At 38.8% G+C, this 27603-nt stretch overlaps 1 protein-coding gene across 5 annotated transcripts in view; it reads left to right on the forward strand.

Moving 5' to 3' along the window:
• Positions 1-27603, forward strand: part of WDR49 (WD repeat domain 49) — a 194064-nt gene that overhangs the window by 67606 nt on the left and 98855 nt on the right. The gene's annotated exons all lie outside the window — the stretch shown is intronic.

Consider the following 27603-nt stretch of genomic DNA (forward strand, 5'->3'; position numbering starts at 1 on the left):
CTCCTGAATTACCAGTGTGTCAATAAAGAAACTAAGAAGGAAATTGAAAAATTACTTGAAACAAATGATTATGGAAACATGGCATACCAAAACCTGTGGGATACAGTGAGAGGAGTACTAAAAGAGACGTTTATAGCTATCATCAAAAAAGAGAAAAAACTTCAAATAAACAACCCAATGGTGCCTGTTAAATAATTCAAAAAACGAGAACAAACCAAACCCCAAATCTGTAGAAGAAAAAATAAAGATCAGAGCAGCAACAAATGAAGTCGTTATGAAGAAAGAATACAAAGATCAATGAAATAAAAAATTGGTTTTGGAAAAGATAAACAAAATTGACAAACCTTTAGCCAGACTAAGAAAAAAAGAGAGAAAACCCAAATAAAATAAATAAAAGTACAGATGAAAAAGGATATATTATTACTGACATCACTGACATTCAAATGATTATTAATGGCTACTATGAGCCACTATATGTTAATAATTTGACAAATCTGGAAGAAATGGATAAATTCCTAGACGTATGCAAACTACCAAGATTAAACCCTAAAAAATTTCAAAACCTGAACAGACCAATAACAAGTAATGAGACTGAAGCCATAGAAAAAAGCCTCTCAACAACGAAAAGCCTAGGACCTAAGGTCTTCGATGCTGAATTTTACGAAACATTAAAAGAAGAACTAGTACCAATCCTATTCCACTAAATAAGGGAGGAAGGAATACTTCCAAACTCATTCTACAAAGCCATTATTACCCTGATACCAAAACCAGACACAGACACATCAAAAAAGAAAACTATAGATCGATAGCCCTCATGAACATTGATGCAAAAATCCTCAACAAAATGCTATCAATCAACATTTAACAACATGTTTAAAAGATCATTCATTATGGCCAAATGGGATTTATCCCAGGAATGCAAGAATGGTTCAACATTTGCAAATCAATCAATTTGATACATGATGTCAATGGAATGAAGGACAAAAACTAAATAATCATTTCAATTGATGCTGAAAAAGCATTTGATAAAATTCAACATCTCTTCATGATTTAAAAGACTCAAAAGGTTTTAATTTAGAAGAAACATAACTCAACATAATAAAAGCCATATATAAAAGACCAACAGCTAGTATCATATTGAAATGGGAGAAAGCTGAAAGCCTCCCACCTAAGATCTGGAACACAAGAATGCCCACTATGTTATTCAATATAGTACTGTAAGTCCTAGCTAGAATAATCAGACAAGAGAAATATAAAAAGGGCATCCAAATTGGAAAAGAAGAAATCACATTATCCTTATTTGCAGATAATAAAATCTTGTGTTTGGAAAAACTACTCCACCAAAGAACATTAGAATGGTAAGCAAATTCAGTAAAGTTGCAGGATACAAAATCAACATAATCAGTTGCATTTCTACATGCCAACAACAAACAATCTGAAAATCAATAAAGTAATCCCACTTAGAATAGCTACAAATAAAATTAAATGTCTAGGAATAAACTTAACCAAAAAAGTGAAGGATTTGTATGAAGAAAAGTATAAAACATTAATGCAAGACATTGAAGAAGCTACAAAAATGGAAAGATATTACATGTTCATGGTTTAGAAGAATAAACATTGTTAAAATATCCATATTGCCAAAAGCAATCTACAGATTTAATGCAATCCCTATCAAAATACCAATGACATTCTTCACAGAAATAGAAAAAACAATCCTAAAATTTATGTAGAATCACAGAAAACCCAGAATAGCCAAGGCTATCCTAAGCAAACAGAACAAAAGTGAAGGAATCACACTAACTGACTTCAAGTTATACTGTGGAGCTGTAATAACCAAAATGCATGACATTGGCATACAAACAAACACATAGACCAGTGGAATAGAATGGAGAACCCAGAAATAAATTCATCGATCTACAGTGAATTCATTTTAGACAGTGGTGCTAATAACATATATTGAGGAAAAGACAGTTTCTTCAATAAATAGTGCTGGGTAAATTGAATATCTATATGCAGAAGATAAAATTAGACACCTAAAGCTTGTCATTTACAAAAATTAAATCCAAATTGATTATATATTTAAAACTGATACCTCAAACTATGAATCTGCTAAATAAAAACATTGGGGAAACTCTCCAGCATATTGGACTAGGCAAAAATTTCTTGAGCAATACCCCAAAAGCAAAGGAAACCAAAGAAAAAAATGGGCCAGTGGGATCACATTAAGTTAAAATGCTTCTGCACAGCAAAGTATACAATCAGTAAAGTGAAGAGACAACCCACAGAATGGGAGAAAATATTTACAAACTATCCATCCGACAAGGGATTAATAACAAGAATGTACAAGGAGCTCAAACAACTCTAGGAAAAAAAATCTAATCATCTGATTAAAAGTGGGTTAAATACCTGAACAGACATTTCTCAAAAGAACACAAATGGCAAACAGGCATATGAAAAGGTGCTCAACACTATTTATTATCAGAGAAATGCAAATCAAAATTACAATGAGATATCATGTCACCCCAGTTAAAAATGGCTTATATCCAAAAGACAGGCAATAACAAATGCTGGTGAGGATGTGGATAAAAGGGTACTCTCACGCACTGTTGGTAGGAATGTAAATTGGTAAAACCACTATAATAGACCTAAAAATTGAGCTGCCATATGATCCAGCATTCCCACTGCTAGGTTTATACTCCAAAGAAAAGAAATCAGTATATTGTATGGATATCTGCTCTTCCATGTTTACTGTAGCACTGTTAACAATAACCAAAATTAGAAAGCAACCCCAATGTCCATCAGAAGATAAATGGATTAAGAAAATGTGGTATTTATAAACAGTAGGGTACTATTCAGTCATAAAAAAGAGTGAGATCCTGTCATTTGCAATAACATGGTTGGAACTGGAGGTCATTATGCTGAGTGAAATAAGCCTGTTAGAGAAGGAAAACTTTAAGTGTTCTCACTTATTTGTGGGAGCTAAAAATTAAAATAATTGAACTGATGGAGATAGAAGAAGAATGGTTATTAGAGGCTGGGAAAGGTAGTGGTGGGGGAGGTTGGAGAGGAAGTGAGTATGGTTAATGAGTACAAAAAATAGAAAGAATTAAGAGGACCTAGTGTTTGCTAGCACAACAGAGTGACTATAGTCAAAAATAGTTTAATTGTACATTTACAATATTTAAAATAATATAACTGGATTGCTTATAACACACAGGATAAATGCTTGAGGTGATAGCTACTCCATTTACCCTGATGTAATTATTATGCAGTGCGTATCTGTATCAGAATATCTCATGTAATCAATAAATATATACACCTACTCTGTATCCACCAAAATAAAAATAAAATTAATTAGAAAAAATAAAAAGAGGGCTGCCGTGGTACCTCACGCTTGTAATCCCAGCACTGTAGGAAGCCGAGGTGGGTGGATCACTCAAGCCCAGGAATTCAAGATCAGCCTGGGTAATATGGAAAAAACCCATCTCTACAAAAAATACAAAAATTAGTGGGCATAGTTGTGCACACCTGTAGTCCCAGCTACCAGAAAGACTGAGGTAAGACAATCATCTGAGCCTGGTAGGTTGAGGCTGCAGTCAGGCATGATCATACCATTGCACTCCAGCCTGGGTGACAGAGAGGGACCCTGTCTCAAAAAAGAAAAAATGAACAAAAAAAGTCCGGTGTCTTTTCAGCTTGTATTCTTGGTATTTATCACAGTGCCTGGTACCTTGTAGTGCTTATTCAATAGTTACATGTTGACAGCTTGAAGTGAAGACATATTACTTTGAGTCTAAAGTACCAAAGAAACTTGAGTGAAACCTTTTATGATGCCTGAGTTAGATTTAGCTGGCCTACTTTTTGAGATCTTTTAGCACTTTGTTTCATTTCCATTATTGAATTTAACACAATCTGACTTGGATACCAGAGCATTGTATATGTATATTTTGTTTTTCATTAGATTCTGATTGCTTGAAGGTAAAAATTATTTGTTGAATTTATTTTTGTGTTTCCCAAGACCTAGAAAATATTAATGTATTAAATACATGTTGAATACAATATATGAAACCATATAATTATCAACTAAATGATAGGATTCATCAGGTTAGGGGCAATGTCTTTCTGGAATTATGCCATATATCTACCAGGTCCCCAATAACTTGTAGTTAAATAAGAGAATCTTTATCAAATATATATATGAAACAAGTATCAGATATTTTATCATTACAGACTTCTATGAGAGGTTTTATAATGTAAAAGCAAGTGAAAAAATGTCTTTAGAGTCACAGTTGATTATGTACAGCCATCATCAATGCTAAGACTACCTGGCCTCTTCTAAAAACAGTTTATCTTTCTATTTTTGTTTTGTTTGCATTATGTTATAATGAAGCTTATCATGCTGTCTTTCTGTTAGTCTAAACCTATTTCACTTTAATAAATGCACCATGATCTCAGTCTTTATGTCCTTACAACAAACAACAATGCATTCCGCCACCAGGGCAAGCCTCTGCTTTACTGCCATCAAATTCTTGTGGATATTTTATAGGACTGGGGCTAAGTTAGAAAAAATGAAAACACATTTATGTTTTCAAGAGCTTTTGATTGAAACATGTTTTGGTCAATGAATTGCTGAATTAGAAGATCTGTAGACAAAGCAATTTAGATCTACAAAATTTTCTGCAAAAATGATCTGAAATTTCATTTCTTTTTTGGAAATCTTCTCTATTGCTACTTTCCAGTGATGATTAAAGAGTTCAGTTGTATTTTGCTTTGAACTCCTAAACTGATTCTCTTGAGATGGCAGTCACTGGCGCTGAGGCCCTGCTGAGGGCAAGTAACTTGGTCATTTGGAGAGGAACCACCATGCGGAGTAAAAAAGATTTTCAAAGCCTATGTCAAACCTCTCTGCTGGAGATTGACATTCAGCCTGTGAGCCTAATTCAGTTTTTTCATTACTCCTAACTATTCTCCCCCAGGCCACTAATCCTGATTTGGTCAGAGGAAGCAAATCAGTCTGTGACTTTATCCTTTGTTTGAGGTTCTGCTTTTTCTCAGAACCTGGCTTCTATATTGCAGACCTATGGTTGGTAAGAACATAATCAGACTTTTGTGTGGAATGACTACATCTTACCCATTTGTCTTCTTTTGTTTTTTCCACACTGTTCCCCACCCCGACTTCCATCTATCCATCCAGAAACCAAGCATTTTCATTTAAAGTACACCAGTAAATGGATTAATGCCATCCTATAAAAATTACAAATGATGAGGAAGCATGTAGTGCAAAAAGTAAATATTCCTTATGATCATTTCACCTTCAAATCAATTTCTTTCCCAAGGAATAGCTATTAACCACCCTTGATGTATATCTTCTTATATTGTTTTGCTATATACTTAATATGTTATACTTAATAATATATAATATCATTATAATAAAATACAACTTTAATATGTTATTGTATATTATCCTATGAGTGTGAACAAATACAGGGTAGTATTTATTAGTTTTTATGTAAATGGTATCATATGACACATATTTTTCACAATTTGCTTTTTCCTAAATGGTATCGCTTGAAGATCTTTATAGATAGACACATAGATATACATATATCTGCATATTTTGGATATATAATAATTCATGGTATGGATGGCCATAATTTAACTACTTAATCACTTATTGATTGAAAGAAATATTGTTTCTAAGTTTTTTACCTTTGTTAGCCATGATACACACACACACACGCGCACACACACACACACGCGTGCACACACACACCCCTTTAAGACCTCTTACGGTTTTTTTTTTTTTTTTGGTAATAAGTTTCTAGAAGTTATGCTACTATTAGATCTCAAAGGCTTTCCATAAATATTGCCTATTACAGTGAAGAAATGTACCCATAGGCATGCTCATCAGAGGTATAGGAAAGTGCTTGTTTTCCCATACTCTTGTCAACAGTGAAAATGGGTTCATTTTTGTGTGTGAACCTGATGAGCAAAAACTAGGGTGAATTTCTTTTACAAATATTTATTGGCCATTTATATTTATTGATTTTTGTGCAATATTTGATCATGCCATTTATCTAAAGAAACTATTTCTTAGACTCAATTTTATACATATTTAAAACTTTTAAATGAAAAAAACAAAGTTTGAAAATTTATGCTTTAAAGAGGCAAAATATTTGCAATGTGTATAACAAAGAAAAGACAACAAAAAATTTTAAGCTATTTCAATCAAGAAAAAGTCAAGACTTTTTAAAAAATGAGTCTAAGGAATGGTTTTCTTTATGGCTTTAAATTTTGTGTCTAGCTTAGACACAAAATATCTTCCACATCTCCTATTTGTAAGTTATTATAAAAATATTATTTATTTTCTGCTAATACTTTTTCTATTGTTGATTTTTTTTTTTTGCATTTAACTTTATAGTTCATTTTTGTGTAGTTTTTTTCTACAAATGGTTGCCTAAGGTTATTTTTTGAATAATCTGTCTCTCCTACTGGTTTGAAATGCCATTGTTATCATCATCTGAATTACTATATATACATGAATTTGTTTGTATATGCTTTATTCTTTCCATTAATTTACTTATCTTTTCCTATGCTAATATACCATGGTTTAACCATTCTATCTTTATTGTGTATTTTGATGCCGGGTAGGGTAATTCCTACTTATTGTTTTTCTTTTTCCATTTGAACTATCCTCTGACATACTATCCTTCCAAGTAAATTTTAGGATCAATACCAATGTCCCATTCCCATGAAAAGCGCTATCAGTATTTGGATTGAAATTTCATTGAGTTTGGTAATGCTTGACATCTTTAAAACATTGAGAAAGAGCTCTCAATATTTCTCTGTTTATTCAGTCTTCACTAAATTCCGTAAAAATTGCATGCTTTAGTTTACATCCCATTCTATGTTCAGATTTGTTTCTCTGTATTTTAGGAGGCATTCTTATCATATTCTTGACTTTCTTGAGATTGTTTCTAATGGAGAGGAGGCCACTTTCTATATTACTCATACATTGGGTTTTAATTTCAACTAACTTTTTTCTAAAAGGTTTTTTTGAACTCTCTTGTAATTTTGGATAGTCTCTTGTTGCTTGTTCATTTAGGGGATCCTGACTTTTAACTCTTTAATGTTATACCTAATTATTTTACATTCTTGCTTATAATGAGAATATCTGGAGTTCTTTGTGTTCTTAATTTCAATATTTGCTATTCTGGTGATTCTTCCTCATAGTGACTTGTTTCCTTTTATGTTTGGTTATCTTTCTTGTTCCCTCATTTTTTACTGTTACTAATGTATAGTTATTCTGAGGAACTAAACTGAAGATGCTTTCTTCCAATGAAGATTTGTGTTTGTTTCTGTAGGGTATAAATGTGCAAAACTACTGTCTTGAGGTTACTACATTCTACATCTCAGTTGCCCAGTTTAAGAGTCTCACTGCAATGGCTATATCTTGCTGGTGGACCAAGGCTTAGGCTTCTGGTTGTAGTTCTTTCCTTTATGTCTACCGTTACTGTCCCCATTTTAAGTTTGTTTCTTTTTCCCTTGTTTTGTTTTTGGACCCATGGAAATGCTTCTTACTTCCTGAAGGTCCAGCAAGGCAACAGAAAGTATGTTTTATTTGTGTGTGTGTGTGTGTGTGTGTGTGTGTGTGTGTGTGTGTTTTAAATAGAGACAGGGTCTTTGTATGTTGCCCAGGCTGGTCTCAAATTCCTGGCATCAAACGATTTTTCCCACCTCAGTCTCCCAAAGTGCTGATTCCAGATGTGACCACCACAGCCAGCCAAAAATTATGTTTTATTCAGAACTTTATTTCTTTGAAGCAGGAAGACCCCTTACAAAAACCTAGTTTTTAATGATAATTGAATCAGAATTCTCATGTTGTAGCTGCTTTTGATTTTTTTTAAGTTGTTAGTATAAGTATTGAGTAAAAAAAGAATTTTAAAATTTAAAGTGTTTTAATTTGTAAATTAAAAGAGGAGCTGTCATCTTTGAAAGTTAAAAGACATTTTAAAGGCAAAGAAAAATTCTGTTAAGATTTTAATTTTATGTGAATAATGATAATTGCAAAGAATCAACCTGAGATTTATAAATTCTCCAAATGGGCTGGGCACAGTGGCTCAAGCCTGTAATCCCAGCACTTTGGGAGGCCGAGACGGGCAAATCACGAGGTCAGGAGATTGAGACCATCCTGGCTAACCCGGTGAAACCCCGTCTCTACTAAAAAATACAAAAAACTAGCCGGGCCAGGTGGTGGGCACCTGTAGTGCCAGCTACTCCAGAGGCTGAGGCAGGAGAATGGCATAAACCCGGGAGGCAGAGCTTGCAGTGAGCTGAGATCTGGCCACTGCACTCCAGCCTGGGTGACAGAGTGAGACTCCACTTCAAAAAAAAAAAAAAAAAAAAATTCTCCAAATGAACTTCTGTCCTAAAAAAGGAACACACCTTAAATGAAATGTTGGCATTAGTTAAATTTATTGTAAATTTGTTTCTCCCTCTCTCTCTCTGTGGGGTGTGTGTGTGTGTGTGTGTGTGTGTGTGTGTGTGTTTGTTTTGAGACGAAGTCTCACTTTGCTGCCCAGGCTGGAGTGCAGTGACCTTGGCTCACTTCAACCTCTGCTTCTCAGGCTCAAGCAATTCTCCTGCCTCAGCCTCCCATGTAGCTGGGATTACAGGCCTGCACCACCATGCCCAGCTACTTTTTTGTAGTTTTAGTAGAGACGTGATTTCATCATGTTGGCCAGGAAGGTCAACTCCTGACCTCAAGTGGTCTGCCTGCCTCGGCCTCCTACAGTGCTGGTATTACAGGCGTGAGCTACTGTGCCCAGCCTATTGCAAATTTGAACTGGGAAATCAATGAGATTTCTGCCCAACAATTCAGAGTTGTTAGAAAACGTTTTGCCTCTTTTAAGGTCAATGAAAAAATAAACAGACACATAATGGAAATTCGAGTCTTAGAGCTGTGTGTCTTCTCTCATTTCTGTTGAAGAGAACTAAAAAAATAGAAGATAATGGTTTTCACTCGTGTCCCTGTGAAGAGACCACAAAACAGCCTTTGTGTGAGCAATAAAGCTTTCTAATCACCTGAGTGCAGGCGGACTGAGTCCGAAAAGAGAGACAGTGAAGGGAGATGAGGGTAGGGCCGTTTTATAAGATTTAGGTGGGTAGTGGAAAATTATAGTCAAAGGGTGTTGTTCTCTGGTGGGCAGGGGCAGGGGTCACAAGGTGCTCAGTGGGGGAGTTTTTGAGCCAGGATGAGCCAGGAGAAGGGATTTCACAAGGTAGTGTCATCAGTTAAGGCAGAGACCAGCCATTTTCACTTCTTTTGTGGTGGAATGTCATCAGTTAAGGCAAGAACATGCCATTTTCACTTCTTTTGTGATTCTTCAATTACTTCAGGCCATCTACATGTATACATGCAGGTCACAGGGGATATGATGGCTTAGCTTGGGCTCAGAGGCCTGACATTCCTGTCTTCTTATATTAATAAGAAAAATAAAACAAAATTGTGTTGAAGTGTTGGGAAGGTGAACATTTTGGGGGGTGGTGTGGAAAGATAATGGGCGATGTTTCTCAGGGCTGCTTCAAGTGGGATTAGGGGCGGCATGGGAACCTAGAGTGGGAGGAGTCAAGTTGAAGGAGAATTTTGTGGTAAGAGGTGATATTGTGGGGTTGTTAAAAGGAGCATTTGTCGTATAGAATGATTGGTGATGACCTGGAAATGGTTTTGGATGAATTGAGAAACTAAACGGAAGACACAAGGTCTGAATAAGAGAAGGAGTAAAACAGATGTTAAAGGACTAAGAATTGGGAGGACCCTTGCTTGGTTGGCAAGTTTAGGCTGTATCCTTGAGTTTTTTTATGTTGTCATATACCAGGCCAGATTGATTTAGGTAAAAACAACACTCTTCATTTAAAAATACGCAGAGTCCTTTTTTTTTTTTTTTTTTTAAGCAGTGAGTAAGTTGAGGCCTCGGCAATTTTTGAGGAAAGAGAAATACCAAGCTAGCAATTGTTTGTTAAAGAAGGATTAGAAATGGCTAGGAGAGAGTGACTGAGATTGATAGTGTGGTGGAGATAGCTGGGGAGAGGTAGAGGTTGGCATAAGAACAGGAACGAGAATAAGAGTAAGTATAAAAGTAAAGAATAGGACTTCATCAGGGTGAACGTATTGGAGTGTGCTCTATCACTTAAGATCTTCTATCCACTTAAAGAGAGACTTAAGTGTGGCAGTTTGAGGTAAAACCAGGTACTGAATACCAAGACTCTGAGAAACTGCTTGGGTGATTTGACTAGTAAAGGCCAGTCCGTTATCCGACTGTATAGAGGTGGGAAGGCCAAACCAAGGAATTATGTCTGACAGAAGGGAAGAAATGACCATGGTGGCCTTCTCAGATACTTTGGGAAAGGCCTCTACCCATCCAAAGTGTCTACCCAGACCAAGAAGTATTTTAGTTTCCTGACTCGGGGCATGTGAGTAAAATTAATTTGCTAGTCCTGGGCATGGGCGAATCCCCGAACTTGATGCGTAGGGAAGGGAGGGGGCCTGAAAAATCCCTGAGGGGTAGTAGAATAGCAGATGGAACACTGAGAATGATTTCCTTAAGGATAGATTTCCACGATGGAAAGGAAATGAGAAGTTCTAAGAGGTGGGCTAGAGGTTTGTAACCTACATGGAAGAGGTTATGAAATGATGACAGAAAAGAATGGGCCTGTGAGGCTGGAAGGAGATATTTTCGTTGGTCCAAGAACCATTTGCCTTGTGTGGAAAGAGACTGATAGGTGGAAGTTTCAGTGGGGGAGTAAGTAGGAGTGGCCAGATGAGAAGGAGAAAAACTGCCGTGAGGGATAGAAGTTGGAATGCTGGCTGCTTTTTTAGCTACCTTATCAGCATAAGTGTTGTCCTGAGTGATGGCATCTGATGCCTTTTGATTGCCCTTGCAGTGAATGACTCCAGCTTCCTTTGGAAGTAAAGTGGCCTTGAGAAGCATTTTTATTAAAGAGGCATTAATGATGGAGGACCCTTGCATAGCGAGGACATTTCTTTCTGCCAATACAACAACATGGTGGTGCAGGATATGGAAGGCATATGTAGAGTGTAGATCCTAAATATTGACATGTAGTCCATTTGCGAGAGCGAAGGTTTGAGTTAAGGCAATGAGTTGGGCTTGCTGAGAGGTGGTGGAGGCAGTGGAGCAGAGGTAGTGGTGCAGACTGGTAGCCTCAGTGATAGGTGTGGAAGATACTATAGCATAGCCTGCCTTTGCTGGTGAGTGGTGATTAGGCCTGGTGAAACTGCCATCAATAAACCAAATGTGATCAGGGTGAGGATCAGGAAAGAAGGAAATATGGGGAAATGGAGTGAATGTCAGGTGGATCACAGAGACACAGTCATGGGGGTCGGGTGTGGTATCTGGAATAATGTGGGAGGCCAGATTGAAGTCCGGGCCAGGAACAATGGTAACTGTGGGAGACTCAACAAAGGGTGAGTATAGCTGAAGGAGCTGGGGAGCAGAAAGCATATGCATCAGGTGTGAGGAAGAAAATAGATTTTGGAAGTTATGAGAGCTGTAGAGAGTGAGTTGAGCATAGTTTGTGATTTTGAGGGCCTCTAAAGGTATTACGGTGGCAGCAGCCGCTGCACGGAGACATGATGGCCAGCCTAAAACAGTAAGGTCAAGTTGTTTGGACGAAAAGGCTACAGGACACGGTCCCGGTCCTTGTATAAGAATTCCGATTGCACAACCCTGCACTTCAGCTGTGTGTAATGAAAAGGGTTGAGATGAGTCAGGGACAACTAGTGTGGGAGCAGTCTCTAAAGTTGTCTTCAAGGAACAAAAAGAGGAGTGGGGAAAGGATTTAGGATCTATGGGGTCAGCTAGATTTCCTTTTGTGAGTTTATATAATGGTTTTGTTAGGATGGCAAAACCAGGTATCTAAAGGTAAAAGTACCCAACCGTGCCTAGGAAGGAAAGGATTTGTCATTTTGTAGAAGGTGTTGGGGTTGGAGAGATCAGTCGGACAGGATCAGCAAGGAGACCATGTGTGTTTTTATGAAGAATTATGCCTAGGTAGGTAATGGATGGAGAATAAATTTGAGCTTTGGAGAGGGATACCCAATATCATTTAGAGAATAAATGTTGAAGGAGCAGGAGGGTGTCTTGTTGGGAAGATTCAAAGGAGGGGCTACGAAGTAGAAGGTCATCAATATATTGAATAAGGTGAGAAGTGGAGGGGTGGAAAGAAAGTAAATCATGAGAAAGAGCTTGGCTGAAGTAATAAGGGCTGTCCCTGAAGGCTTGCAGCAGCACAGCCCAGGTAAGTTGCTGGGACTGATGGGCGTCAGGGTCAGTCCAGGTAAAAGCAAAGAGAGGCTGGGATGAGGGGTGCAGGGGAATAGTGAAAAAAGAATCTTTAAGATCAAGAACAGAATAGTGAGTTGTGGAGGAAGGTATTGAGGACAAAAGAGTGAACGGGTTGGGCACTACAGGGTAGATAGGGAAAACAATTTGGTTGATAAGGCACAGATCCTGAACTAACCTGTAAGACTTGTCTGGTTTTTGGACAGGTAAAATGGGGTAATTGTAAGGAGAGTTTATAGGTTTTAGAAACCCATGCTGTAGCAGGGGAGTGATAACAGGCTTTAATCCCTTTAAAGCCTGTTGTGGGATGGGATATTTGGGTTGAGCGGGGTAAGGGTGATTAGGTTTTAATGGGATAGTAATGGGCATGTTATCGGTTGCCAGGGAGGGTGTAGAGATGTCCCATACTTGCAGGTTAAGGTCGGGGGATACGAGAGGAAGATGCAAAGGAAACTTTGGGTTGGAAAGAAGGGATGCAATGAGACGTGGCTATAGTCCAGGAATAGTCAGGGAAGCAGATAATGTTAAAATGTCTTAACCTAATAAGGGAGCTGGGCAGGTGGGGACAACTAAAAAGGAGTGTATAAAAGAATATTGTCCAAGTTGGCATGAGAGCTGGGGAGTTTTAAGAGGTTTAGAAGCCTGGCCATCAATACCACAGCAGTTATGGAGGCAAGGGAAACAGGCCCTTGAAAAGAAGGTAATGTGGAGTAGGTAGCCTCCATATTGATTAAGAAGGGGACAGACTTACCTTCTACCGTAAGAGTTACCTAAAGAGTCTGTGATGGTCCAGGAAGCTTCTGAGGCATTTGGGCAGAGTCAGTCTTCAGCTGCTAAGCCTAGAAGATCTGGGAAGGAGTCAGTCAGAGCCTTGGGCAAGTTGGACAGTCTAATTTCCAGTGGGGTCCCGCACAGATGGGACATGGCTTAGGAGGAATCCTGGGCTCTGGGCATTCCTTGACCTAGTGGCCAGATTTCCGGCACTTGAAGTAAGATCCTAGGGGAGGAGGTCCTGAAGGAAAACCTGACCACTGTGGCTTAGGTGTGTTGAAGTTCTTATGTGCTGGAGATGTCCTGGCATTTCTCTCACAATGGAGGCAAGGAATTGCAACTCAGAAATATGTTGCTACCTGGCTGCCTCTACTCTATTATTGTACACCTTGAAGGCGGGGTTAATTAAGTCCTGTTGTGGGGCTCAAGGGCCGAAATCTAATTTTTGGAGCTTTTTTCTAGTGTCAGGAGCTGACTGGGTGATAAAATACATATTGAGGATTAGATGGCCTTCTGGCCTCTCTGGGTCTAGGGCGGTAAAGCGTCTAAGTGTTGTTGCCAAATGGGCCATGAACTGGGTTGAGTTTTTATATTTGATGAAAAAGAGCCTAAACGCTAACTGATTTGGCAGAGGTCTGATAAAGAAAAAGGAGCATTAACCTTGGCTATGCCTTCAGCTCCAGCCACCTCTTTAAGAGGAAATTGCTGGCCAGGTGAGTTTTTATATTTGACGAAAAAGAGCCTAAACACTAACTGATTTGGGAGAGGTCGAATAAAGAAAAAAGGAGCATTAACCTTGACTATGCCTTTAGCTCCAGACACCTTTTTAAGAGGAAATTGCTGGGCAGGTGGGGGAGGGCTAGTTGCGGAGGGAAACTGTAAGCGGGACAGAGGGGGTGTGAGGAGGGGAGGTGATAAAAAGATTATAGGGTGGGGGGGCGGAGGCTGAGGAAGAATTGGGACCTGCCTTGGCCTGGCAAGGAGCAGCCTGGGGAGGAGGGTAGAGGTCAGATGGGTTTGTAGAAAAGGAAGATTGGAAAGTCTCCGCGACGCTTGGGATTGGGACTGAGGGGACAGGCGGGAGGGAAAGGAGGAGGATTTGGGAGGAATCGCATTGGGAACAGAGACTAGGGAGGGAACGAAGTGTGGGAAATGCCTGAATGTAAGGCACCTCAGACCAGTTGCCCATTTTTTGACAAAAATTATCTAGGTCTTTTAGGATGGAGAAATCGAAAGTGCCATTTTCCGGCCATTTAGAGCCATTGTCAAATTTGTATTGGGGCCAAGCGGTGTTGCAGAAGAAAAAATGGCAATTAGGTTTTAGGTCAAGTGAGAGTTGAAGAGGTTTTAAGGTTTTGAGAACACAGGCTAAGGGAGAAGAGGTAGGAATGGAGGGTAGAGGGTTGCCCATAGTGAAGGAGGCAAGCCCAGAGAAAAGAGAGAGTAGAGACACAGACAGAAGGGGTGGGAGGTGCTTGCCCCCCAGAGAAGTGGTGCTTGCTGCTAAGGGTGAAAGACCAACGCAGGTGTCTCCGCATGATCAGACACCTCTGAAATGTGGGTGAATAATGAAGCAGGCGTCCCTTGATTAACACCAAAGAAAGACTGTCTTCCCGAGCCCATGACTCGCGCTGGAGTTTTGAGTTCACCGATAAAACGCTACTCCTCTGTCTCTACCAGAAAAGGAAAGGAATTGAAATGTAGAGAAGGGAGAGATTGAAGGATGGTGCCAGGATTGAAAGGAGAAAGAGGTTGAGAGATAGTGAGAGAGGTTGGAGAAGAGAGTAAAGAGGCCGCTTACCTGGTTTTAAATTGGTGAGACGTTCCTTGGGCTGGTTGGTCTGAGGACCAGAGATCTTAGGAGGATCTTTCTTATGGAGCAAACAGCAAGAGGACAGGGGCTTGATCTCTCAAGGGAGGTCCCCCAGTCCGAGTCATGGCACCAAATTTTGCTTGCGTCCATGTGAAGAGACCACCAACAGGCTTTGTGTGAGCAATAAACCTCTTTAATCACCTGGGTGCAGGCGGGCTGAGTCCGAAAACAGTCAGCGAAGGGAGATAGGGGTGGGACCGTTTTATAAGATTTGGGAGGGTAGTGGAAAATTACAGTCAAAGGGGGTTTTTCTCTGGTAGGCAGGGGCAGGGGGTGCTCAGTGGGGGAGCTTTTGAGCCAGGATGAGCCAGGAGAAGGGGTTTCACAAGGGAGTGTCATCAGTTAAGGCAGGGACTGGCCATTTTCACTTCTTTTGTGATTCTTCAGTTACTTCAGGACTTCCAGATGTATACATGCAGGTCACAGGGGATGTGATGTCTTAGCCTGGGCTCAGAGGCCTGACAACAGTTATAGTAGCAATTTAAAGATAAATGGCAGAGGAGAAGATTTTAATTTCAAACTAGTATTTTAAGTTTGATTTCAGTCCTGGGAAAAAAAATAGCAAAAATCTTTTTTGAAGGAAGAACTGTTATATGACTTTAAGATAAAAATGTTAGCCAAGGTATTCAGTAGAATAGTTCTGCTAGCATACATCATGTCAAACAAAATTGTCTTTAAGCATTTACTGATTATGCTTTTGTGGATTACTGAAAGGCTTAACCTCTAAATAAATAAAATAGATTGTTAGTACATAAATGTGTGTTCAGGAAAAGCAATGCCCTCCATTCCTGTTATCCTATTATCTGCAAGTAGGCTATCATTTGTGTGGATTGCTCCTGGTGAGCTGGGCTGTACTGCTGTACTCAAAAATCTCCTAGTAATACACACACACACACACACACACACACACACACACACACACACACGGAGGCATATACACACTCTCCGTTTTTTCTTATTGTTATTTTATATCTATCTCTTACAGGATGAGAGGAGTTAGTAAATGTTTGGTAAAGCCAAGCAGGTCTCCTTTAAATGGAGTCATCTAAGTCTGTTTTCTACTTCTCCTTCACTTTTATGCCTTTATGAGGAAATTACAAATTGTTTTATTTTCTGACTACTTTGAATTAAACATGTTGCTAGTATGTAAATAATACTGATTTGGATTTAAAAGTGCACTGAAAATAGATTTTCTGTCCATTCACACATCTATTTATACCCCTACCTATATCTATGAAGTTATCCATTTATAAATGTAATATTTGTACCACAGAAGAAACGCTTTATTTCTTTATTTACTTATTTATTTATTATAGCTCTGTGATGCCTATGTGAATAATAGTGATTCTGCCCATCTCTGGCGGGAGTAGGGGATTGTTCAGCAAAGCTAGACTGAAAACACGGTGATGTCCTACATTTCTTTGATTCAATCCTCACAATGTACCTTTTTAAATTTGTTTGAAATATTGCTATTTTAGAGTATTTAGATATTACATTGTAGACAAATTTGACAGAACTCCAGAGCTGGTAGAGGCCCCTTCAGCAGAAAGATGAGCAAATGGAAAGATAAAAATCACATACCTGAACTGACTCGGATGAAAACTAGGATTGGGTGTCTGGAGTCTCAATCCATTGATTTCTAGATCTATAGTATATAAATAATACAATATTCACTTGTAATATTGCATTGCTAAGAGGTTAACAGTTAAAAGAAGATAAAGATTATGCAAGAAAATGTCATCATTATTTGAAAAGCTATATGATATTACTAATTAAGGCAACATTTATTTGCCTTAATATAAAATCATAAACTTAGGTGCTTATTCTTGCTAATATAAAAGTGAACATGAAATACAGAGCCCCCAAACATGCCCTTTCATGGACTTGATTTAGTAAGTCTGAGTTTAGACAGATATCACAAGTTCTCAGATATAGTGATGTAAATAGATACAGATCAATTTAAATAAAACTTTGTGGATAATACAAATTACAAAAAGTATTCCATTGTAATTTTTAAGCTTAAAGGTTTGTGAATCTATTTTTCCACTAAGAATAAAGAAAACCTTTCTAGGATATCTGAAATGAAAATTGAAATTAAACATACTCCTTTCTGAACTGTGGTTTAATTCTAATCCAGAAGTCAACTTGAATATAAAAGAAGGTGAGAACGCAGGATTCTCAAATAATGACTAGATATTTAAATGACATTTTTGTCAAAGGACTTGATTAATAAAACTGAATTAATGTGAGGGCTTTTATGATTAAAAGGATATAGACTGATTAAAAAAGAAGGGGAATACAATTATTTGGTTTAAAGCCAAGCTATGCGATATTACTAATTAAGCTGAGGGAAAGATTTCTTTTTCAAGGAGATTATTATTGACCTTAAAACAAAACAGAGAAGTTAGGTATAATACAAAGGAAATGCCTGGGAAAAAATTAAAAAGAAATACTAATATCTGAGCCCCATCCTCAGAGATTCTGATTTAATCGGTCTGGGAAAGGGTCAAAGCATAAGAGATTTCTAGAACATCATAGTTGTTTCTAAAGTCAAGTTTAAGAACCACTGGTAGGAAAAATTAAGAACATAAGAGACGTCATATACCGTCACCCATTTTATGCTTTCATGGCTGTACTTCAATGCTGTTGCTTAATTCTCAGCAGAAAGCAAAATTAGAGAATTAAAGATGGAAGGTAAACTTAGTGGGATCATTAATTGAGAGAGTTTAGGGTTCCCCAGAGGAAGAAGAACAGTAAACATTAATTTAAAAAATTAATGAATGTGCACATTCTGATAAAAATATTTCTAGTTTTAATTCCTGACAACAAGAAGTAACCTGTTGTAGACTAGACAGGTTATGACTCACCTGTTTTTAATTTATCATATAATTTATGTTACTAAATGTCAGTAAAATATAAAATCCAATATAAATTACTTAACACAATGAAAAATGATTCTGGAGAAATTATAGTTCATTAATACTGTGGAGTTATTGTCAATGTGTACTCAACTATACCCTATATTATTATTCTGACATGAAGTTAGTTTCTGTTTCTTAGAAGGGTCCGTACTGAACAAGACAGGATTTTGAATAATGAAGGCATGACTATCATTAGTAATGTAAGTATTTGAGAATGATCTAAATATGTCTAATTTTATAACTAACATTCAAAATAAAAGCTTATCAATTCTATTTATATTTAGAACAGAATTCATATATTTTTTAAGATAAGCATTTCCTGGAGAGCTGCCAGAATGTTTTAAACTTTTTTTTTTTTTTAAGTGATGATTAAAAACCCAAATGAGTTCTTTAATAAAAATCTTTGGCAAGAAAACCCAATTTTCTCTATGAATCTATATTTTTCGGGTCAGAGGGATTGGTGATGTGCTTTACTAAGTAGAGATTAACTAGGCTAGTTCAAGTTTGTTATAAGGGCTGGTAGTTAGAGTAAATGGAGACATTACCCTATGCTAGAAGCATAATTATTTTGCAAGATATTTTAAAAAGTCCTGTAAATTTTCATTGTGGATTATGTGAGATCTGCAATTGGGTAAATAAATATGTGGAAGTGAAGGAGACTTTTTATGTGGGAGTGTTGTATTCTTGGGCCTATCCTGTTTGATCTTTTCATCAATGATCTGGGTATAGACAGAGTGAGCCACAATCTTTAATTCAAAAAATATTTATCGAACACTGCCTATGTCTGTATTAGCCCATTCTCACACTGCTATAAAGAATTACCTGAGACTGGGTAATTTATAAAGGAATGATGAGGAACTGACTCACAGTTCCACATGGCTAAGGAGGCCTCAGGAACATACAATTATGGCAGAAGGTGAAGGGAATCAAGGGCCTTCTTAACATGGCTGTAGGAGAGAGAATTGCAAGCAGGGGAAATGCCAGATGCTTACAAAACCATCAGATCTCGTAAAAACTCATGCACTATCACGAGAACAGCATGGGAAAAATTGCCCCCATGGTCCAATCGCCTCCCACCAGGTCTCTCCCTCAACACCTGGAGATTATAATTCAAGATGAGATTTGAGTGGTGACACATGGCACAAAGCCTAACCATATCAATGTCCTATGGGATATGTGGAGAAATCAGGGAGGAATTGTCAATATAATTAAATTAGGATTCAAAATGATATTATCACTTGAAACTCTACATCAAAAATAGGAAAAATTTTAGTCTTAATTAAAAAATGTATTTTTGGAAACAGGAGAGTAGACATCTGGCTTGGTTATTTGTTCATGGGAATAATATGTAGAATTTTGCTCAATTAAGACATCAAGGCAAGTGAAAAGCATGAAGGAGAGGCTTAATCAGCTAACGCAAAAATAGGCTGCCTTAAAGAAATAATAGCACCTGTAATGATTAGAACACAGTGGAAATATTGGCTCAATTCTGGGTGACTTCCTTAAAGCAGATCCTTAAAGATTTTTGGGTGCTTACAGATAGTGTTAAATTAATGGGTCAATAATTAATGTATAAACATATTTAAAATTATGACCCCAACAGGCCAAAAAAAATTAAAATGCTAACTTGCAAGATATGGGAGGAGAAAGGGAGAAAAGGAGTATAAGTAACTTTTCTTCTTCTTTCTGAGTCACTAGATATAGTTATATATAAAGTATATACACTACACACACATATATACACACACATGTGTGCACAATTATATTATTTAGTGTTACAGAAAAAATCATAACCCAGAAAGAATTAAAGAGTAAAAGAAGGCCATCTCTAAGGATTGGGACTGGAGTAGAATATACGAGTTGAGATAAAAGCCTTCTGGTGCTATTTGACTTTATACAATGGACACATCTTACTATGGTTTTTAAAAGTAAACAAAGTCTGGATGACGACCCTCCCCTAGAGAGAAAGCGGAAACAAAGTCATTGAGAGAATCAAGTGGCCATCATGGTAATACATGAGCACCATGGTAGGTGGTAGTGAGATCTGAAAACTGATATTGAAATGGTTAAAGGAATTGGGATCATTTAACCTGGAGAAAAGGGGTAAGAGGAAGCTTATGCAGGTGTGAGAAGAGGGTAAGGTAGAATGAAAAGGTAAAAGAAGATGTCTTTGGATGAACATATTTAATAATTACTGTAAGGATTCTTATCTTGTAGATTCCTAGGACCTGTTGGTATATTTGTGAGGTGTGTCTATGTACCCAAATAAATTGTGAATTTTATGTATATGAGTATGCCACATTTGATAGGGTGGGAGATGGGAGCCATTTCAGCCAGGTGCCAAAGGGATAAAATTCCGCTCGTCCACTTCTCATTTACCCCTCTCCGTCTCATTCATCTAAACAAAACCCATTTATTTTTATTTTTATTTTTAAATTTCTTTAATAATATATATTTTTTAAATTTTTATTTCCCCTGCTGTCTAAATTTATTCTCTCTCCTGCCACCATATTAATCTGTCAGGTCGTCATTTTGCATCGGGTGTAACTCAGTACGGTCCTCATCTCACATACATGGTGTGCCAGTGTTCCCCTTCCTGGGTGGTGAATTCATTGTTGGACTGCTAGGTAGGTATCACGGTGTGTTTAGTTTTACCATTTCGGTGGTTTGGGATGATTGAACTTGGCTTGTCCATGTCCTACGAGGGCCGCAGGCTCGTCGCTTTGGCTGAGCACTAGTATTCCATGGTGTACATGTGCCGTTTCTTAATCAATCTGTCATGGACATTTGGGTTGATTCAGGATTTTTTGCTATTGTGAATAGTGCTGCAATGGCGCTGCGTGTGCATATGTCTTTATAGCAGCATGATTTGTAATCACTGGAAATTATATCCCAAAGTGGCGGTGCTGCGCGTCATATAGTGCATCGTTTCTAGATCCTTGAGGAATCGCCATATATTTTCCATAGTGGTTGAACTAGTTTACAATCCCACCAACAATTATAAAGTGTTCTATTTCTCCACATCCTCTCCAGCACCTGTTGTTTTAACTTTTGTTATACATTCTAACTGGTGGTGAGGATGGTGTCTCGTTGTGGTTTTGATTTTGCGTTTCTCTGGTGTGTTGTTGGGCGTTTTCCATGTGTCTTGTTGTGTGTGAGGATATCATCCTTTAAGAAGTATCTATTCCCATATCATACGCTTTGGTGAGTTTGTTTTGCGACGGCACGTGAGTTTGGGGTTTAGCGGGTTGGATGTTGGTACGCGTCGGATGAATTGGTTGCTTATACGTTTCTTGGGTTTGCTGTTTAAAATAAAGTCATTGATTTCTTTACTGTAGAGAGCTCTTTGGATTACAATTAGATCCCATTTACATCGAATTTGGCACTGCTGCCGTTGCTTTTTAGTGTTTTCCCAGACGCCCAAAGTCTTTGCCCATACCTATGTCACAAGATAGGTACTACCTAGGTTTTTCCTCTAGGATTTTATAGTAATGATCTAACATTTAAAGTCTCTAATCCATCTTGAATTAATTTTCATATAAGGAGTAAGAAGGATCAGTTTCAGCTTTCTACTGGTAAGCTAATAATTTTCCCCAACTTTCATTCTGACCAAATAGGAATCCTTTCCCCATTTTTGTTTTCTCAGGTTTGTCAAAGAGATCGGATGGCTGTAGGTCAGCGTATTATTTCCCAGGGGGGACTCTGTTCTGTTCCATTAGTCTATATCTCTGTTTGGTACAAGTGCCGTACTTGTTTGGTTACTGTGGCGGTATGGTTGGAGTCGGGTGACGTGATGCATCGGCTTTGTTCTTGGCCAAGGATTTATCTCGCGGTGCTACAAATCTTTTTGGTTTTATATGAACTTTAAAAGCGGATTTTCAATTCTGTAGAAGAAACTCATTGGTAAACAATTAGGGATGGCATTGAATCCTATAAATTACTGTAGGCAGTATAGCCATTTCCACGATATTAGTTCGCCTATCCATAGGCATGGTATGTTCTTCCATTTTGTTTGTGTCCTCTTTTTATTTCACTGAGCGGTGGTTTGTGGATTTCTCATGAAGAGGTCAACTTTACATCCATATGAATTGGATTCCCTGATATTTTATTCTCTTTGGAAGCCAATTGTGAATGGAAGTTCATTCCTTGGTTGGCTCTGTGTTTATCTATTTATTGGTGTATAAGATGCTTATGATTTTGCACATTAATTTTGTATCCTGAGACTTTCTGAAGTTACTTATCAGCTTAAAGGGGGTTTTGGGGCTGGAACAGTAGGGGTTTCACAAATATACAATCGTATCATCCTGCAAACTAGCAGGACAAGTTGACTAGCCTTTTCCTAGCTGAATGCCTGTTTCCTTTCCTCTTTACCCTAATTGCCTAATGGACGTGGTTGGGTTGGCCCTGTCTTGTGCCAGTTTTTCAAGGGAATTTTTCCAGTTTTTGCCATTCCAGGTATATTAAGCTGTGATTTATCTCATCATCTGTGTTTGAAGATGCGTTCCATCAATACCAAATTTATTGTGCGTTTTTAGCATGAAGGGCTGTTGAATTTTGTCAAAGCCTTTTCTGCATCTATTGAGATAATCATGTAGTTCTTGTCTTTGGTTCTGCATATGCTGGATTATATTTTATTGATTTGAATGTGGGCCAGCCATGCATCGGGGATGAAGCCCTTGATCATGGTGGGATAAGCTTTTTGATGTATTTATTTGAATCTGGTTTGCCCGAGTATTTTATGAGAGATTTTGCATCGATATTCCATCAGGATATTAGTCCTAAAATTCTCTTTTTCTTAATGTCTCTGCGGGCTTTACGGTATCCAGGATGATTCTTTGGCTCATAAAAGGCTGGAGTTGAGGGAGATTCCCTCTTTTCTAGCCAATTGGAATGGGGCCTGGAGGGATGGTACTTGGCTCCATCGCTTATGCCCTCTGGTGGGGATTCATTGTGAGATCCATCTGGTCCTTGGACTTTTTGGTTGTTGGGCTGTGTGAACATTTGCATCAGTTTCCGGGGCCCACTGCTGTTGAAGGTCTGTTCGAGATTCAACTACTTCCTGGTTTGAGTCTTGGAAGGAGTGTAAGTATCGAAATTATCCATTTTCTTCGGTTTTCCAGTTTATTTGCTTCGAAATGGCTATAAAATAATTCTCAATGCGTAGATTTATATATTCCTATAACCGATCCAGTAAGTATGTCGCCACCCTATCATTTAATTCATGTTGAATTCTTCTCACCTTCTTCTTTGTGAGTCTTGCGGTCACCATCAATTTTGTTGATCTTTTCAAAAACCAACTCCTGGATTCATTGATTTTTGGGAGAGTTTTTGTGTCTCTATCTCTTCAGTTCTATCTGATCTTGAATTTATTTCTTGCCTTCTGCTGGCTTTTGGGAGTCTCTTTGTCTGCTTCTCTTGTTCTTTTAATTCTGCGATGTTAGAGTGTCGATTTTTGATCTTTCCTGCTTTCTCTTGTGGGCATTTAGTGCTATAAATTTCCCTCTACACACTGCTTTAAATGTATCCCCAGAGATTCATACAGTATATTTGTATCTTTTGCCCCTTTGGCATTTCTCATTAGTTTCAAGAACATCTTTATTTCTACCTTCATTTCATTCTGTGTACCCATTAGTCATTCAGGGCAGGATGTTCCGGTTTTTCCATCCATGGTTGAGCTGGTTTTGATTGAGTTTCATAGTCCACGGTTTCTGGATTTTGTGAAGTTGCACTGTAGTCTGAGAGACAGTTTGCATTTATAGTGTTCTGTTCTTGTACGTTTTGCTGAGGTGCTTTACTTCCAATTATATGGTCAATTTTGGAGTAAGAAGAATTACGATGTAGTGCTGAAGAATGTATATTCCTGTTGGTTGGAGTGGAGAGTTCTATAGATGTCTAGAGTCTGCTTGCTGCAGAGATGGTTCAATCCCTGGATATCCTTATTAACTTTCTATCTCGTTGATCTGTCTCATGTTGACAGTGGGTGGTAGGAAGTCTCCCATTATTATTATATAGGAGTCTAAGTCTCTTTATGATCTCTAGGGACTTGCTTATGAATCTAGATTGCTCCTGTATTGGGTGCATATGTGAGGATAGTTAATCTTCCCTGTTGAATTAGTCCTTCTACCATTATGTAATGGCCTTCTTTATCTCTTTTGATCTTTGATAGTTTTAGTCTGTTTTATCAGAGACTAGGTTGAAAGCCTACTTTTGTTCTCCATTTTACTTAATGAAATCTTCCCTCCATCACTATTTTGAAACCTATATATATCTCATTAGAGATGATCTCGTCCCAACAGACTAATCCGATCTATCTTTATCCAGTTTTCCCGAGGTCCTTGTGTCTTTCGTTGGGCATTTGGTCGTTTTGCAGCAAGGTTAAAGATTGTTATGTGTGAACCCGGTCCTGCCATTATGATGTGTGGTTGGCATTAGTTGATGCAGTTTCTTCCCTAGCCTCGATGGATTGGCGGACGGGCGGTTGTTTGCAAACGCCATTGTTTGGGTTGGCATTTGGGTTAATATGGCCAGAGGGCGGGCGCAGGTGGTGACCGATCTCTAAGCATTTTGCTTATCTGTAAAAGGATTTTTATTTCTCCTTCACTTATGAAACTTAGTTTGGCTGGATATGAAATTCTGGGTTTTAAAATTTCTTTTTCTTTAAGAATCAGTGAATATTAGCCCCCACTCTCTCTTCTGGCTTGCCAATTTCTGCTAAGGGATCTGCTGCTGTTAGTCTGATGGAAGGCACCCTTTGTGGTAGCCGACCTTTCTCTCTGGCTGCCCTTCTTGTGAGATTTTTCCTTCATTTCAGGCTTTGAAGTAAGATCAGCAATTATGTATCTTAGGAGGTTTATCTTACTCAAAGGTATCTTTGTAGGTATTCTCTATTGTTTCCTGGTTTGAGATGTTGGCCCTTGCCCTGCTGGGTTGGGGAGATTCCTCCTGGATGAGAAATATCCTAGAGTATTTTTCCAACTTAGTTCCATTTCCCCCTCACTTTCAGGCACCCATTGGGCGTGGGTTTGGTCAACGGTCGTGGTACGGCGTTTGGACGGCGACGGCGGGACGAACAGACCGTTCGACTTTGATCCTCAATCGCTGATACTCTGCTTCCCGAGTTGGTCCAGGGTTGGTTGCTAAGGCTTGTGCATTTATCCGCGTATTTCGTGTCATGGTTTTCGCATCTCTGCATTTCGTTTATGACCTTCTCTGCATTAATTACTCTGGCCGTCAGTTCTTGCTTTTCAGATTTTAGATTTCTTCACGCTTCGTCAGCTAATTCCTCACTGGCTCTAGAAATTTGATGGACTAAACCTTCTCATCATCAAAGTCATTCCTCAAATCCAGCTGATCCGATTTACTTCGCTGATAAGAGCCTCGCTCCCTTGCCTAGGAGATGCTCTTATTTTGAATTTCCAAGCTTTTCTGCCCTGCTTTTCCCCATCTTTGTGGTTTTATCTGCCTCTAGTGTGCATTGATGGTGATGTACTGAGTGAGGGTTTTTTAGTGCCAAGGCGTCAACCTGTTTGTCGTTTTCCCTTCCCTGCTTGAGTCAGGATGACCCCTCGGCTGTCGTCTGCTGGGATTGCTTGGGGTCCACTCCAGACCTGTTTGCCTGGGTATCCCAGCCTTGGGGCTGCAGAAGATAGAATATTCCTGAACAAGCAGAGTAAGCCTGTCTGATTCTTACTTTGGAAACTTCCTCTCAGGGGTGTACTCCACCCTGTGAGGTGTATGGGGAGTCCAGACTGCTGGTGGGGATGTCCCTCCCAGTTAGGCTACTCAGGGTCAGGGGACCCGCCAAGGCAAGGCAGTCTATCCCTTCCTCAGATCCTCAACCTCCCGTGTTAGAGATCCACTACTCTCTTCAGCTATCAGACAAGTCATTTGCATCCTGCAAGAGAGGTTTCTGCTTTATTATTATTTATTTGTTATTTGTTGTTATTTGTTGTGGCTGTGCCTGCCCCCAGAGGTGGAGTCCCAGGACAGGCCAGGTTTCCTTAGGCTGCATGAGCTCCACCCAGTTGGAGCTTCCCAGCAGCTTTGTTTACCTCACTTAAGCCCCTCAGCAGATGGTGGGGCCCTCCCCAGCCTGCTGCTGCCTTGCGGTGGATCACGGACTGCTGTGCTGTATTGGGGGCTCGAGCCAGGACTCCAGTGATGGGCGGGATGCTTGAGTCTCCTTGGTTGGTGGCATGTTGGGTGCGGTATTTGGGTTGGGGTTGCCTGATTTCCAGGTGTTAGCCCGTATCAGTTCCCCTGGCTAGGAAAGGATTCCCTTCCCCTTAAGCTTCCCAGATCAAGCGATACCTGTATCTCAACTCTTGCTGGTCCGGGCTGCAGCAGCTGGCCAGCGCCGATAGTCAGCTCACGGTAGGATGGACCCCGTGCCTCCAGTTGAGATGCAGGGAATCACGGGTCTTCTGTGTCCTTTCCGTGCACAGGAGTTAGAGACTGGAGCCCTATTCAGCCCATCTTACTCCAGCCCCTGAATAATTTAAAATATTTTTCCAGAGTTGGATAGGCCGTTCTTTGAAATAACGTTTCTGCTTTAGGTTCTAATATTTACACAATGAAAAATAAAGAATATAGACATAATAAAGACGATTCACTGGACACATTTGGGCTTGTCGTCATGTTGGGGTGTGATGCTCAGACTTTCATTTAATTCTCATAGCATTAGGTGGAGTGGGAGCTGCATTAAAGGCTCTCAGATGAAAAAAAATTACTGGATCCCCTATTAGTAAAGGATGAGGACTGGGGTTAGGACTGGGGATCCCGGCCTGGGTTACCCAGAGATGTGGTTAAAGATAAGAGGCCCTTGATTGAGAAATTTTACCAGGTTTTTGTATAGACCCACATTTCTACACATGTTTTTAAAAGTAAACAAGGTCTTGATGACTTGCTTGATATCCCCTTTTGGAGAGGTTTTTTTACTGCCTCAATAGCCTCTCTTAATTCTGTACCACTACTGATAGCACCAACACTTGCACCACAAAGCTATCTTTCTGTTTTCTTCCTGGGACACTTAGTGAGACTCACCTTCTTTGGAATGAAGGTAGCCATGAGAAAATAGAAGAAAAGGAAAAACAACTTTTTAATGTCTGTTGAATCTAAAGCAACCTATTTCTTGAGCAAGGATTCAGTGTTTGCCTTCTACTAGCCATTGGTAAATGCATGTCATTTATGTGTCTTGAAAGTATTTGAACAAGAATTTAATATCTATGGTTATATGAACTTGACCTCATTTAACGCCACTTCTTTTATTTTACCAAAAATACATATATACATATATACACACACACATATATATATGCGTATATAGCTATATGCACATATATAGATACATATATCTACACACACATATATACATATATATGTATACACACGTATATATATAGACAGAGAGAGAGGGAGAGAGAACTGTATTAGTTTTCTATTGCTAGTATAACACATGAGCAAAAACTTAGTAGCTTGAAACAGCACAAACTTGTTTTGTGTTCTGTAGGTTAGAATTTGACATGAGTCTCATCCTTTCTGGTGGCTCTGGGGGAGAAACCATTCCTTTGTCTTTTCAAGCTTCCTTGGATCATGGCCTTCAAAGCCAGCAAGACTAGGAAGAGTCCTCATATTGCACCACTCTAATCATTTTTCTGCCTCCCTCTTTCACATTTAA

The sequence above is a fragment of the Papio anubis genome, chromosome 2 (assembly GCF_008728515.1).
Source record: "Papio anubis isolate 15944 chromosome 2, Panubis1.0, whole genome shotgun sequence".
NCBI classification, from domain to species: domain Eukaryota; kingdom Metazoa; phylum Chordata; class Mammalia; order Primates; family Cercopithecidae; genus Papio; species Papio anubis.